This window comes from Leopardus geoffroyi, chromosome D2 (assembly GCF_018350155.1).
Source record: "Leopardus geoffroyi isolate Oge1 chromosome D2, O.geoffroyi_Oge1_pat1.0, whole genome shotgun sequence".
Taxonomy (NCBI): domain Eukaryota; kingdom Metazoa; phylum Chordata; class Mammalia; order Carnivora; family Felidae; genus Leopardus; species Leopardus geoffroyi.
Genome location: NC_059334.1, coordinates 75,648,669 through 75,657,162, shown reverse-complemented (window position 1 = coordinate 75,657,162; position 8,494 = coordinate 75,648,669). Strand labels below are relative to the sequence as shown.

The window sequence follows — 8,494 nt, the reverse complement described above, 5'->3', positions numbered from 1 at the left end:
ACCCAGACGCCCCTCTTCTTTACTTTTAAAAACATAATTGGCTCCTGATTTCTTCCTGCACCTCTGTGGATCATCTTGTTTACTTCAGAGGCCACTAGCTTAAATATTAAGGGAGGTGAATTACCTCACAGAAATTACAAGATTGGGCACTTCCAGGATCAATAAATGTGGCAGCTCATGGATGTCATCAAGGACCCAGGTTCCTTCCGGCTTTCTGCTCTGCCAGCCTCCATATGTGAGCTTCGTTCTGGAATTGCTTCCCGCAGGGTCTTGGCTCGCACAGTTGCCAGACATGAGGCCAACCACTTGAGAAGAAGACCTTGTTTCCCAGCTTTTTTTTTTTTTTTTTTTAAGAGCAAAGAAACTTGCTCATGAGCCCACCTGCATGGTTCCTCTCACTTTTCACTAGGGAAGTTGGGGTACATAAACATGCCCAAACTAATAACCGGGAAAGAGATTGGGACCACCGTGGCAGACTTAAATAAGCCTCACCTCTTGGGGCTTCGGTTGGGCTCACCTTCCTTCCCACTGGCCTCAAGAGGAGGATGTGCTAGAACTGAGCCATGTCTCTGTTAGGAAGACGGAAGAGAAAATGGCTGTTGGCAACTATCGGTTTGCTTGAATCTACCGCACGGGGGAATGACTACTGCTACTTAGGAGCCTCAGGGAGATGCCAAAAACAACGCCTCTGATTCTACATCAGCTTTGTTTTCCACACATGTACACAAAAACCAACTCTTACCAATTCTCATTCAGAATGAACTGATGTACTCTTGTTTGAAAGTCATGGTAGTCCAGGTCTAGAATCCATACAAGGATATAGGCACACCCCTGACTGGAATAGCCAGGGAACTGTAAAGAACCCAAAGCTGGGAAGAGCTTGAGCTACCTGAACACAGGCCCAAGAAAACCCAAGTCCCTGGCTGGGAAAATTTCTCTCTTGGGTATGACTAGTTTCACCTATAACAAAAATAAGACCATGTTGTTGAGCTAGTGCTTGGTAAACACATCCTCTGTCAATGAAAAAAGATGGCTCAAATAGCATAAGAGAGGGAAAGGAAATAGATGTGAACTAAGCACCTACTTTATGGTAGTGGCTGCTGTTTACTGGCCGTCTGCCTGTGTGGCAGGTGCTGTATGCAAATTTTAAGAGCATTTGAGCAAGGCAATTAGTGCTACTCTACTGAAGTGTAGGCAGCTTCTAGCCTGGTCCTCGGTGATCCCCGCCTCCTGGTATTCATTCACCCTTGAGAGTGAGCTGGACCTAATGACTCTTCTCATGAATACAGCAAAAGTGATGGGTGTCACTTCTGTAATTAGATTACAGAAGACTGACATCCGCCTTACTGGTGTATACTCTGGCTCTTCTTACTTGCTTACTTGAATGTAAAGGCCCACCTGGCAAGGAACTGAGTGTAGCATGGGGCCAACAGCCAGCAAGGAACTGAGACCTTCAGTACCAGCCCATGAGGCACTGAATTCTCCCAACAGCTGCTGAGCGAACTTAGAAGTGGATCTTGCCCCACTTGAACACAACGAGGGTTTCTGCCCTGGCTGACACCTTGATCATAGCCTTGTGAGAGATGGTGAGCCAAAGAACTTAGCCAAGCTGTGCCCAGATTCCTGCTCCAAGGAAACTATGAGGTAATATATACATGGTGTTTTGAGCCACTACATTTTGGAGTAATTTGTTACAGAGCAATAGATAACAATTATGAGATAGTCAAGATGTCAGAGATTTAAAAACTCGTCCAAAGTTACATAGCAACGGCAGATTTGAGCCTTCATCTGCCAGGATGCTTTTGTCTCTACCACCTGATCATCCTGACAGCCTCCGGTGGAGGTAAGCTCTGTCCCAGTGTAATTCTTAAGACCCACTAATCATACCTCCCTAGCCGAAGCTGTTCAACCATGTCTATAATAACCTTAGGAGAGAACCTTCTCCACTGAGGTTCCATGACAGAAGCCCTAGAGAAAATGGTTTGAACAGTTTTGTTTTTGTTTTTTTCACTTTTCCCAAGGTTGGTACATGGCTTCTAGATGCACAGAGAGAAGTTCCATATACTGGGTGCCTTTAGGGCATAAGGGATTAATTCTCTCAGAAACCCTGGTTGAGAAGGGCTAGTGGGGAGAGAGAAGCAGAGCAGGAGAAAATCATGAAGTGTGCTCTGGGGAGAAAAATGCCCTGAGTATCCCCTGGAAGAGATTTTCCTCATGAAGCAGCCTCAAAAGCTACTAGTAAAGCCAAGAACTACACACACACACACGAGTCCTCTAGGGCCAGTGCTCAAGGCCAGTCTGTGGCTCTCCTCTGGTGATAATAGGGTGAGGCCTTAGCTGGATGGGGTACTTGAGTCCCACTTGGACTGTTTCCTACATTTTCCAGGGGCATCCGGAGGTGGGAGGAGCCACAGGAAAGGCCTGTCCTCTCAGGCAGCAAGCACTATCTGTTGGCATGAAGTCCAATGGAGCTCTGGGGAAGCGAGAGATTTCAGGTAGTGTTTTTCAGCCACATGGGCTCTTTTATGGACTGTCATGTCCCTATGCCTGAAAACACCTCTTGGAATACTGCTTGAGTACGTTATTCTCCCCCAGCTATTTGTTCGTGTGTCATCTGATATCCTGTACCCCTTTAGGTATCCTGTACCCCCCGATAGGATGTACCGAGGAGGATACTTCACCTCTGTGGTATTTCCTCCAAAATCCATAACCTCAGTCTACACACAAGAAAACGTCCGACACATCCAAAGTGAGGGACCTTCTACGGGACACCTGACTGCTCCCTCGTCAGAGGTGTCAAGGTCGTGAAAAATGAGGAAAGACCAAAATCTGCCTCGGATTAAGGTGACTGTGGAGACAGGGAGACTTAAATGCAGCGTGGGATCCTGGGATTGAGAAAAGATATTTGTGGAAAAGCTGGAGAAATTGGAATAAACTTCGTGGCTTAGTTAATAGCGCTGTACCAGTGATGATTCCCTAGTTTTGATAAACATACCAAAGGTAAGGTTTTAACACTCAGGGATGACAGGGGAAGAATTTATAGAAACCCTCTGTACGATCTTTGCAACTCTTCCATAAATCTAACACTGTTTCCCAAAAGAGTTTTTGAAAAATTCCATGGGTTTCTCACGGTTATAAAGTGGTGTGAAATAACAGTCCTCAAGGAATCTGAGCTTCTAATTCCTCTTTCAGAAGCCGTACAGGGAGCCATGATAATTCCAATGTGCACGTGGCTGTTGGGTCTCGTGGCTGATCACCAAGCTCTGTCATAAAAAAAATCCGTGTTGAGATGACATAAGTGTTTATCTTCAAATCTGAGAGTCTGAGCTTAACAAGCTGTGTTTTATTCCTACTGTCCTCTTGTTGGTGTTGACAGTACATTTTTGGCTTTCCAATCAGGGATTGGAGAATCGGATGGACATTGGTATTACCAGCCTAGCTTTAGGTAAAATGACATCGTAACCCATCAACCCATCAGAGGCAGCTTCGAAAGAGGGGCAGTTGAAGTCCGTGGCACTTGGGTCTCCTGTAACTGGGAGGTCTTCCCCAGGCACTCGGGGGGCCCCTCCCCCCTGGGTTGCTTGTACCCTCTGCTCTCAGGCTTTCCAAGGATAGTCTGGGTCTAGTGGGTACCCACCAGTTCCCAAGACCTGGAATTCTCAAGCTGATTGAAAATCCTGCTGAATCAAGCTAATCCAAGGAGGCAGTGTGAAGTGTGACCCATCGGGGCCTGGGGACACGGCAGGGTGGGGGAGTGGCCTTGAGACTCAGGCCAGGGGAGCAAGTGGCAGCTGGGATGTAGACCAGAACCTCTGAGAGGCAGCGTGGTGCGGTTGAAAGAACGTACGCTTCAGACTCAGCGATGCTTTGGGTCAGCTAGCTCCTGGTGTGTGAGCTGTGTGTCCCCGTGCAGGTACTTCAGCTCTCTGCGCCTCAGTTTCTCCTGCTATGAAGCCAGAGTGGCCAGGCTTTCACTTTCCCGTGGTTCAGTTGCTTCTCATCCTTCAGTGAGAATAACAACTGCCACCATGGTTACTCTCCCACTGTTCTGTCGCCGAGTGTTGGCTGTGTGCCTGGCACTGTGCAAGGCACTCTGTCCACTATCTCAATGACGCTCATTTTCCAGTGACAAAGCCGGAGCCCACGGATGTGAAGTGTCCAAGATCACCCGCTGGTGACCTAGTAGCCAGTCCTTAATGATCGCACACTGTTGGGTGGATGTAAGGGCTACAAGATGTAACCAGAACAGAGCCTGGCAAGGGCCGGTGCCCAGGAAGTGCTCACTTTGCTTCCTTGGGGTGGCCCCAGGTGTCTGGATGGCAGAGGACAGTGTCCACGGGGCACGAACTCAGCCTCCTGTCATTGATGCTCAGCCCTCAGCCTGTGTGCTGTCTCGTGTCAGCAGCATTCTCTGCTGGGCAGTGCCTGCCAAGCTCCGGGTGGCTGCTTGGCCTGCAAACAGAGCCCCATCTGAGCCCATCTGAGCCCCAGCCTCAGGGAAGACCAGACTTTCAGGACACATAGAAGAAGAGGTGCCCAATAGGTCTGTCAAGAGTCCGCTCTCAACAGAGCCAAAGACACCCCAAGTTAAAATGACTGCCCTGCCAGCCCAACCAGAAATCACAATCGAGTGGCTAATTAATTGCTTGCTGGTTGGAGGGAGAGGGATCTAAGCCGCGGTCAAACATACTCAGAGGAGACTGAGCCCTGTTGCAGGGAGAGCTCAGCTTAGAATCTGGATCAGACTGGGAATTTTGGCTCCATCATTAATTCACCCGGAAAGTCACTGAACCACTCTGACCTCCAGTCTCCTCATCTATAAAACAAAAAAATTGGCCCATGGTGGTGAACATCGTTGTTTGGGTCTTCTGACTGTCCTTCTCTCTTCTTCATATAGTTTTGTTTGGGGAATTACTCCTCCTCTTCACTACAGTCTTGGGGGCACTGCTGGGGGAGCTGTCCCCCCTCTGTTAGCGCTGGGTGGGCAGGTAACCTGAGTTATCAGGCTTCCTTCCCTGGAGCTGGGATGGCATATGGGGCAATCTGAAGTCTGAAAAGGGCAGGAGTCAGCCCTTCCCAGAATGGACACGCCAGGGACTGGGTGGAGTTCCTGTCACTGAGATCCCTGGCCCTGCCAGCTGCGGGGGCTCCAAAGCCTGGCTCTCCGCACTGTTCCCAACTGGTGACCACTGTCCCTTTGTCCACCACGGCCTTACCGCTGCCTTAGAGGGTCATGGCCAGTGACTGGTGTTTGCAGCCCAAGTGCCCTGGCCAAGACCCCCAGAAGATCTCTTGGGCGGGATCCCTTCTCCATAGCAGGGACTTCGTTATCCACTTTGGAGGTAGCTCTTCTGAGACCATGTGCGGGGCAGAAAAATTAATATATTTAAAATATGGAGACGGCGATTTCTTCCTCCTCTGCATTTTCCCTCTGGAAAGAAAAAGGAGATGTCACAGTGGATCCAGAATGGAGTAACCAGGTGTGCGGTCCCTGGGAGCCCCCGTCCTTGAGCGCTCCCTGCGGAGAAATCAAGGTGTCCGCTCACCCCAGCCCTCCGTCAGGCGCAGCCAAGCCTCTGGTCACGTGAGCGATGCCCCTGCGTGGCTGCTGGGACGTCTCTCAACGCCCCGGTCACCACGGCTTAACAAACCGCAAAACACTTCCAGCTCTTCTCTCCTCCTGCTATTTGTAAATCGCGTTTGCCCCAGTGGCTGACAGAGTGAAAAATGCATTTCTAATCTTCAGGCAGCAGTAAGTGTATTTCTGCCACCGTGGGAGCTGGCGGGGAGGACCCTGCAACCCGGGGCCCTGGTCCTCAGCACTGGATCTCTGGGGCATCGAGGGAACTGTTGACCTTCTGGGACAGTGGGAGCCAGGTCAGCCTGGAGGGAGGGGGTGACCCTTGGGCACCTTTTGGAGACACAGTGGAATCTAACAGTTGGGGGTGGGCAGGGGCGAGGGCGGCCCCCTCATTACCCACCCTGTGATATCTGGAAAGAGCGCTATGAGAACTGCAGGCCTCAGTTTCTGTCTCTAAATGAGGTCATTTAGGAAGAACAGCGCCACGGAGTGAGTCCTCTTTGTTCCAAGCACTGTGCCGGGCATTGTCACTCTTGTGTCATGTGCCCTCACTCAGCCCTGTGAGGCAGGCACCGTTGTTAGCCACCCCATTTTCCACATGAGGTTCAGTCCTGGGGCCCAAGCAGGGCTGTCTGAGTCCAGAGGGACTTTTGCTACACTGTGGTCCCAGGGAGCCAGCTGGCGATAAATCCGGGTCTCCCCCTCCCCCACCCAGGGCCATCACCTCTCCAACAACGATCCATCCATGCACCTGTGCCTGGCACAGTGGCTCTTGGGGGGGGGGGGTGATGTTGCAGGGCTGCGTGGAGCCTCGGGTGTGTACCCTGCCACCTGGTGAGACTGATGTGTGAGAGCTGGTGCCGTGTTAGCCGTCATGGGGTTTTCTCCCTGACTTTGGGTACAGGGTGCTAGTTGGCAGCTCGGTTCTTTGGAAGCAGGCAGGTCCCAGCGCTGCCACTTAGAGCCGTGTGGCTGTGGCCTGCATTTCCCCCACCGTCTCAGCGGGGCTTGTGCTGGAGGTGGGGCTAGTGAAGGTCCCTGGAAAACGAGAGCGGCTCTGATCACAGTGAGTGTGAATGACTTCTTTCCTTTAAGGAACACCATTATCACATGCCAGAGAATGACAGCAGAACCATCATACTGTCTAGTCAAAGCCCACTATTCAAATTGCTTTTAACTTTTCTTTGGGCTAAAATTAGATGCCTGTTTCTTTTAACTCAATAAACAGCCACTGAGCGGCCCCCACGGATTGGATTAGGTGGTCTCCATGGTAATCCAACACATCTACACATCTTATTAGATTCATACCTAGACTGTGGTCCCAGAATGGAAGTCCTTGGGTAAAAACAGTAGCTTTCAATCACTGAGTGTACCTGTTGTCAGGCTGTGAGCTAAGCACTTTGTATACACAATGGCATTTAATCCCCAAAATAGTTCTATGAGGGAACTAATAACATTTTCAGCTTCAGAGAAATTCAGTAACCGATCTGTATCCCCTCAGCTACCACGGGCTAGAGCTCTGGTCCAACTTGGGTCTGTCCCCAAAGGCTATGCTTCTGGTCCTGGGCCATAGTGAAGACCCCGGAGTGGGAATGGGGCTCTGAGCCACCTCAGCATTTCAAGACACTTAATAGGAACCGATCGTTTACCCACAAAATGCTGCTCGGGCTGGCTCACTCTGCAGCTGAAATGCTATTAACTCTTCATGGTCAACATGGGAGTCTAATTTCAGTCGAATTGGCCCTGATGGGCAGTGAAAGATGTGATCAATGAGATAGGGTGAGTTCGCCCTTAACTGCACTGTGGGCAGGCAGCCTGGAGCCTGATGGGGCTGGGAACCTTAGGTCTGGGAGCTCCTGTTTCACCCTCCTCCCCCTGCTCTGCTCAGAAACAGGGAGGGAAGAGAGTGGGCAGCAGGGAACCAGAAAGGTCCTGAAAGGCAGATACAACTGAGCAACCTGCACCAACAGCTCGAGTCTGCCAACAGCTACCCCAGGAAGTAGGAACTCTCCCTATTCCTGGTTTCCAGACGAGGAGCTGAGGCTCAGAGAGGTACCCAGGTGGCAGAGCCGAGATGGCTAGACGCAAATCAGAGCCCCACAGGAACTATTCCCTACGCTGTCCTCTCTGCTGCCCGCCTGTCACCGCGTGGCAGTGGACCCCAGACCAGTCACTGTGCATCACCCCAAAGACCCCACTGGGCTGAGTCTGCCTGCCTGGCTTGCTTCTACTTCACTGGCTAGAAGAGCTGCCAGATCCCGGGTCCCCTCATGTGCAGCTGGGATCCATCTTGCTGCAAAAGCCCAAAGCCTTACGTCTACTTGCCCCCTGGGACACATTGAGGTCTGGCACCACCCGTCTCCCTCCCTACCCCCCCACCCCCATCTCAGCAGTGGCGGCATGGGTTGCAGGCCTTCTCCCGACATTACCTGGCAAAGGGTCCTTGGCCAACCTGCTGCCCGTCAGTCTTGTCACTGGCAAGAAGAGGGGGGTCCTGAGCTTTGGTGCGTGGGGCTAGCAGCCGGGAGGCTTGTTACTCCCCTAACCTCCACCCCACTAGGATTCTAATTCTATAGGTCTGGACCAGGGCCCAGACACACGCATTTCGGCCTCAAACTCCAGGGGCCTTGGATGCACGTGGGGCCCACCACAGAGGGGAAGGGGACACACACTCGATCCGGTCTAAGGTGTGAATTTCTATGTGGTCTGACAGTTAATTCTTAGTCACCTTTCCACTTTTCTCATCCAGGGCTAAAATTAGAATCCCAAATTTAGTTGGCCTTTTCATTCACTTGTCACCATGCTCTGAGCACCCATTCTGGTGCCAGGACCTGGGGTGGGGGTGCTGACAGGGACACACTGTGGCCCTGTCCCCCTGCTGTAGTTTCTCTTAACACAGCCCTTGGCAACAGC

At 51.3% G+C, this 8,494-nt stretch overlaps 1 long non-coding RNA gene across 1 annotated transcript; it reads left to right on the top strand.

The window, feature by feature from the left end:
- Positions 1–2,259: 2,259 nt before the first annotated feature.
- On the top strand, positions 2,260–3,155 carry LOC123577143. The gene is made up of 2 exons (XR_006701727.1): positions 2,260–2,495; positions 2,637–3,155. It is a non-coding gene; the product is annotated as an uncharacterized LOC123577143 (long non-coding RNA).
- The last annotated feature ends 5,339 nt before the right edge of the window (positions 3,156–8,494 follow it).